Raw genomic sequence first — 7,433 nt, 5'->3', positions numbered from 1 at the left:
TTGGGGGTTCCTTTTGCAAAGTGTGGGGTCTAAATATCAAGCCAGGCTCCACAGCCCAGAGCACCAGAGCTGGGAAGAGGTGCCCACATAACATCTGGCTGTGAAAAGCAGCAAGGTTTCTATTCCCCAGAGAAAGACAGAAGTCTGCTTGAGACACATGCACCCTCTTAAAGGGCCAATGCACAAAATTTCATTCACCCTGGGCTCTGGTAGAGGGAGGGCTGAGTGGACTAGAGTCACATGAGAAGAATCTGGAGTTATGTCTCTGAGTACAGAGCTGAGGGACAGCCACCAGGATTCCTGTGCTGAGACATTCCCCCATGCCACAGATGCCATCTTTCTTGGGTGAAGCAGTCCCCTCTGTGTGACATCAGTCTGGGGAAAAGCAATAGCTCCACCCTTTAAACTCCACCTTGTCATACCCATGCAGAGCTTATACCCTGCTATAAAGCACAACCAAAAACTCTTTTAGTGACTGAGCCTAACAGGTAGCTGACAAACGGGTGTGAATCTCTAGGTGTTTTGGAACTTTTGCTGAACTGCCACCAGGACAGATGCTAATAAAAGCCTGCCTTGATATGTAGCTTGGCCCTTCCCACATGCATTCAGGCCCAGAGGCAACCACAAACTGTGGATTGCTTATAGCTCCAAACAGGTCACCAGGGGCTAGTCACAGGCAGCATCTTACAATTGGTCTGCACCCAAAAGGCCCAAAACCAACACATTCAGTGGCCAGCTTCAGACAACGTCAGAAGAGGATCCAATAAGTTTCACAGGCAGCATGTCCAAAAGGAGATTGCAGCATGCCAGACCCTGCTGAGGCAAATTCTAATTTGTGTGGTCAGCACAGCAGTTGCATGCCTTAATTCAGGTTGAGCCTCATAGTCAGCAAGCCTGAGGATTTACCCCACACACGAATGGGTCAAGAGCAATCAAGACTCAATTAAAACAGAAGCACCAACATAACCCACACAAGGTACATTCTGGAGCACCCAGCTCAGGTGATCAAGGAGACTGTACCAGTGGACCCCCCCGGGACACATACTACATAAACCCACCCACTAAGACTGGGAGTCATACCAGATCTATCTAATACATAGAAACAAACACAAAGGTGGCCAAAATAGGGAGACAATGAAACTGGCCCTAAATGAAAGAACATGAGAAATGTGATCCTCTTTGGCTTCATCTTGTTTGGGAACCAATTTTAAGAAATAATGACTGAAAACTTCCCTAACCTGCTGAAGAAAAAAGATATACAAGTCCAGGAAGCACAGAGGGTCCCAAACTAAAGAGCTTCTGCACACCAAAAGAAAGCAGCATCAAAACTCACTGTATGGCCCTAGCCAGTTTGGCTCAGTGGATAGAGCATCGGCCTGCAAACTGAAGGGCCCCGGGTTCGATTCTAGTCAAGGACACATGCCCAGGTTGTTGGATCGATTCCCCCATAGGGGGTGTGCATGAGGCAGCTGATCAATGATTCATTCTCATCATTGATGTTTCTGTCTCTCTCTTCCTCTCCCTTCCTCTCTGAAATCAATAAAAATGTATTTAAAAAAAACAAAACCCTCACTATATGGGAGAACATACTCACCAATGATATATCTGATAAGGGGTTAATTTCCAAAATATACAAAGAACTTATACAATTCAACAAAAGGAAGACAAACAATCCAGTTGAAAAATGGGCAAAGGACCTGAATAGACACTTCTCCAAAGAGGACATACAAATGGCCAAGAGACATATGAAAAAATGCTCAACATCACTAATCATCAGAGAGTTGCAGATTAAAATGACAATGAGTTACCTCCTCAAACCAGCCAGAATGGCTACCATAAAAAAATTGACAAACAAGTGCTGGCAAGGATGTGGAGAAAAAGGAAACCTAGTACAATGCTGGTAGGAATGAAGACTGGTGCAGCCACTATGGGAAATACTGTGGAGTTTCCTCAAAAAATTATAAATGGAACTGCCATTTGACCCAGTGATCCCAGGTCTAGGAATATATCCTAAGAAACCCAAAACACTCATCGAAAAGAATATATGCTCCCCTATGTTCATAGCAGTGCAATTTACAATAGCTAAGATTTGGAAACAGCCTAAGTGCCCATCAGCAGATGAGTGGATTAAAAAAAAAACTGGTACATTTACACAATGGAATAAAAAAGAAAGAACTCTTACCATTTGCAACAGCATAGATGGACCTGGAGAGTATTATGCTAAGCGAAATAAGCCAGTCAGAGAAAGGTAAGTATAACATGATCTCACTCATATGTGGAATCTAATGAAGCAAATAAACTGATGATCAAAAATAGACCCAGTGTCATAGAAACATGAACAGACTGTTGAACCAACACTACTTATTGAAGAGATTGTCTTTATTCCATTGCATGCTCTTGTCTCACTTGTCAAATATTAATTGAGCATAGTGGTTTGGGTCGATTTCTGGGTTCTCTGTTCTATTCCATTGGTCTATATGTATGTTCTTGTGCCAGTACCAGGCAGTTTTAAGAACAGTGGCTTTGTAGTAAAACTTGAAATCTGGTATTGTGACCCCTCCAACTTTGTTCTTCTTTCTCAAAATTGCTGCAGCTATTGCTATTGAGTCTTTTTAGGTTCCATATACATTTTTGGAATATTTGTTCTAGACCTGTGAAATATGCTGCTGGTATTTTAATAGGGATTGCATTGAATCTATAAAGTGCTTTGGGTAGTACGGACACTTTAATGATGTTAATTCTTCCAGTCCATGAACATGGTATATTCTTTCACTTGTTTTCATTTTTCTATGTCTCTTTTTTCAACATCACAGTTTTCCCAGTACACGTCTTTTACCTCTCTCTCTTTTTTCAACATCACAGTATTCCCAGTACAGGTCTTTTACCTCCTTCATTAAGTTCATTCCTAAGTATCTTAATTTTTTTTGTTGCAATGGTAAATGGGATTGTTTTTTAGTTTCTCTTTCTGAGAGTGCATTATTGGTATATAAAATTTTCATTGATTTCTGGGTGTTAATTTTGTATTCTGCTGCATTGCTAAATTCACTTATTAAATCTAGTAATGTTTTGGTGGAGTCTTTAGGGTTTTCTATATACAATATCATGTCATGTATGAATAATGGCAGTTTTACTTCCTCCTTTCCAATTTGGATGCTTTTTATTTTTTCTTCTGTTCTAATCACTATGGCTTGAACTTCCTGTGCTATGTTGAATAAGAGTGGTGAAAGGGGATATTCCTGTCTTGTTCCTGTTCTTAGGGCACATGGTTTTAGTTTTTGCCCAGTGAGTATGATGTTGGCTATAGGTTTGTCATATATGGCCTTTATTATCTTGAGGTACGATCCCTGTATTCCCACTTTGCTGAGAGTTTTTATCAAAAACTAGAGTCCTGAAAGAAACCAAGATGGCAGCATAGGTAAACACCAAAACTGCTGCCATGCACAACAATTTCAAAACTACAACTAAAAGACAAAACGGACATCATCAAGAACCACAGGAAGGCTGGCTAAGTGGAAATTCTACAACTAGAAGGAAAGAGAAAAGCACACTGAGACTCAGAGGAGCTGCAGAAGTAAAGGCAGAGGTACGGAGGCATGCAGGCAGTGAGGGCTGGCAACTGAGTACGCGGCTGCTTTCTCAAGTGGGAGGGAGACAAAAGCTCCCAACTGCTCTGAACTCCAGTTCTGGGTGAGACTCTGGGGAACCAGACTCATTTGGGGAGAAACTGGACTGTCTGGCAGCGGGCGAAACTCAAGGGCGGCTTTCTCTCAGATGTGCTTGCAGTGATTACCACGGGACACTGAACCCAGGGGCCTCTTAGGGCAGGACTGATGGGAAGCCATTGCTGTCTACTCTGCCCTGAGACTCCGCCCCATCCAAGCTGAGCACAGAGGCTTTTGCAAGTCTTGTCTCATAAGGGTGTCTCCAGCACAGAAGTTCTCCCAGCGCAGACACAGCTGATCCTCACAGCCAATTGGCCCGGAGGTCAATTCCTCCCAGTGATACCAACAACAATCAAGGCTTAACTACAATAAGACTGTGCACACAGCTCACAAAGGGGTGCACCAAGAGTGTCCACCTCAGGTAACTGGGGAGGCTGAGCCACTGGGCCCTATAGGACACCTAGCACACAAAGCCACTCTATCAACTCAGGGAAGCAGCCAAAATGTGGAGACAAAGAAACAGGTCACAAATGAAAGAAATGGAGGAAAGCAAAAGACTGGATATAGAATTCAAAACCACGGTTATAAGGTTTTTCAAGTGTTTTCTAGAAAAGGCCGATAAATATAGTGATACCTTTGAGGATACAAAAAAGGACCAACTGACTGAAATAAAAAATAATATACAGAGATCCAACAGCAGACTAGAGGATCGCAAGAATCAAGTCAAAGATTTGAAATACAAAGAAGCAAAAAACACCCAACCAGAAAAGCAAAAAGAAAAAAGAATCCAAAAACATGAAGATAGTGTAAGGAGCCACTGGGACAACTTCAAGCATACCAACATCCGAATTATGGGGGTGCCAGAAGAAGAGAGAGAGCAAGATACTGAAAACCTATTTGAAGAAATAATGACAGAAAACTTCCCCCACCTGGTGAAAGAAATAGACTTACAAGTCCAGGAAGCGCACAGAACTCCAGACAAAAGGAATCCAAAGAGGACCACACCTGGGGAGGCTGAGCCACTAGGCCCTATAGGACACCTATAGGACACCTAGCACACGAAGCCACTCTATCAACTCAGGGAAGCAGCCAAAATGTAGAGACAAAGAAACAGGTCACAAATGAAAGAAATGGAGGAAAGCAAAAGACTGGATATAATTAAAATGCCAAGAGCAAAAGACAAAGAGAGAATATTAAAAGCAGCAAAAGAAAAACAGTTACCTACAAGAGAGCACCCATACGATTGTCAGCTGATTTCTCAACAGAAACTATACAGGCCAGATGGGAGTGGCAAGAAACATTCAAAGTGATGAATAGCAAGAACCTACAACCAAGATTACTCTACCCAGCAAAGCTATCATTCAGAATTGAAGGTCAGATAAACAGCTTCACAGATAAGAAAAAACTATAGGAGTTCATCACCGCCAAACCAGTATTATATGAAATGCTGAAAGGTTTTCTTTAAAAAGAGGAAGAAGAAGAAAAAGGTAAAGATAAAAATTATGAACAACAAATACATATCTATCAACAAGTGAATCTAAAAACCAAGTGAATAAAAAATCTGATGAACAGAATAAACTGGTGAATATAATAGAATCAGGGGAATAGAAAGGGAATGGACTGACAATTCTTGGGGGGAAAGAGGTGTGGGGGGTGCGGGAAGAGACTGAACAAAAATTGTACACCTATGGATGAGGACAGTGGGGGGGGGGGGTAAGGGCAGAGGGTGGGGAGGGAACTGGGTGGAGGGGAGCTATGGGGGGAAAAAGAGGAACAATTGTAATAATGTGAACAATAAAGATTTATTAAAAAATAAAAATAAACTAGAATCCCAGTGCATAGATTCATGCACCAGTGGGGTCCCTCAGCCTGGCCTGTGCCCTCTTGCAATCCTGGACCCCTCAGGGGATGTCAGATAGCCGGTTTTGGCCCAATCCCCACAGGCCCAATCCAGACAGGAGGGAGCCTGAGCCTGTGCATTGAGCATCTGTCCCCTGGTGGTCAATGCGCATCATAGTGACTGGTTGACTGGTTGTTTGGTCATTTGGTCGCTTAGGCTTTTATATATACATATATAGATGTATGTTGGATTTTGCTGAATGCTTTTTCTGCACCTATTATTATCATCATGTTATTTTTGTCTTTCAGTTTGTTCATGTGATGTATCACATTTATTGATTCATAAAAATTGTACCAGCTTTGCAACCCTGGAATAAATCCCACCTGGTCATGTTGTAACCTTTTTAATATACTTTGATTTGCAAATATTTTGTTGAGGATTTTAGCATCTATGTTCATCATGGATACTGTCCATTATTTCCTTTTTTTTTTTTTTTGTACTGCCTTTATCTAGTTTTGGAATTAGAATAATGCTGGCCTCTTGGATTTAAAATTTTTTTTTTATTGATTTCAGAGAGGAAGGGAGAAGGAGAGATAGAAACATCAATTATGAGAGAAAGTCATTGATCAGCTGCATCTTGCACACCCCACTCTGGGGATTGAGCCTGCATGTGCCCTGACCGGGAATCTAACCATGACCCCTTGGTTCATAGGTCGATGCTCAACCACTGAGCCATGCCAGCTGAGCCTCTTGGATTTTTTGAAATGGTTTGAAGAAGATAGGTGTTAGTTCTTCTTTGAATGTTTGGTAAAACTCCCCTGTGAGGCCATCCGGACCAGGGCTTTAGTTTGCTGGGGATTTTTTTTTTTATTACTGCTTCAATTTCATTAGTTGTTATCAATTTATTCAGGTTTTCTGATTCTTCCTGTTCAGTTTTGGAATACTATATTTTTCTAGAAATTTGTCCATTTCATCCATGCTGTCCAGCTTATTGACATACAGTTGTTCATAGTATTTTCTTACAATTCTTTGTATTTCTGTGTTGTCAGTTGTTACTTCACCTCTTCATTTCTGATTTTATTTATTTGGGTCCTCTCTTTTTGTTTCTTTTCTTTTCCTTTTTTTAATGTACAATTTCCATTTATTTTTACCCCAGAGAATTTTTCTTCACTCCTTAAGGACTTAGCTCCTTACATGGGCTTTGGTGGAGGTCGTGGGGCAGCACCCACAGGTCTAAATCGGGGTGGGGGTATTTGGTCCTTCCGGGCTTCACGGGAACAAATCCTGACTACCTTGCTATGAATGGCACAGTTCACACAGTAATGTAACTTCACATACAGCTTGGAAAGCACATAGGTGTCAAAGACACTCACTTCGGAGATGTCCCTAATGGCTGTGGCCTCTACTATGTTTCGAAGGACAAACTTCTTAATGGCTTTGTCCTTGGGCACACACCAGGCACAGTTGATGTAACAAATAGGCTGCACATGGCCTCGGCCTTTTCTGACACAACCTTATTCCTTCTTTTCTTGGTCATCTTGAAAACGAGGACTCGAGAGAGGACCTCTCTCTTTGTTTCTTAATGAGTCTGGCTAAAGGATCATCAATCTTGTTTATCTTTTTGAGAACCAGCTCTTGGTTTCATTGATCTTTTCTATTGCTTTTATTTGTTTGTTTGGGGTATTTTTTTTTTAGTCTCTATGTTATTTATTTCCACTCTCATCTTTATTATTTCCTTACTTCTACTTCCTCTGGGGTTTTCTTACTGTCTGTTCTCTTTATAATTCTTTTAGTTATATGGTTAGATTGTTTATTTGAGCTTTTTCTTGTTTCTGGAGGTAGACCTATAATGCTATGAACTTCCCTCTCAGAACTGCTTTGGCTGTGTTCCATAGATTTTAGGTTGTTTTGTGTTCATTTTTATTTGTTTC

General features: G+C 41.3%; 1 pseudogene across 1 annotated transcript; it reads right to left on the bottom strand.

The window, feature by feature from the left end:
* Window positions 1-6,692: 6,692 nt before the first annotated feature.
* On the bottom strand, window positions 6,693-7,039 carry LOC308255970 (small ribosomal subunit protein eS26-like; annotated as a pseudogene). The gene has a single exon. The product of its transcript is annotated as a small ribosomal subunit protein eS26-like (transcript).
* Between the last annotated feature and the right edge of the window lie 394 nt (window positions 7,040-7,433).

The sequence above is a fragment of the Plecotus auritus genome (genome assembly GCF_963455305.1).
Source record: "Plecotus auritus genome assembly, chromosome: 8".
NCBI lineage: Eukaryota > Metazoa > Chordata > Mammalia > Chiroptera > Vespertilionidae > Plecotus > Plecotus auritus.
The sequence above is the reverse complement of the archived record's forward strand: the minus strand, read 5'-3'. Positions and strand labels throughout refer to the sequence as shown.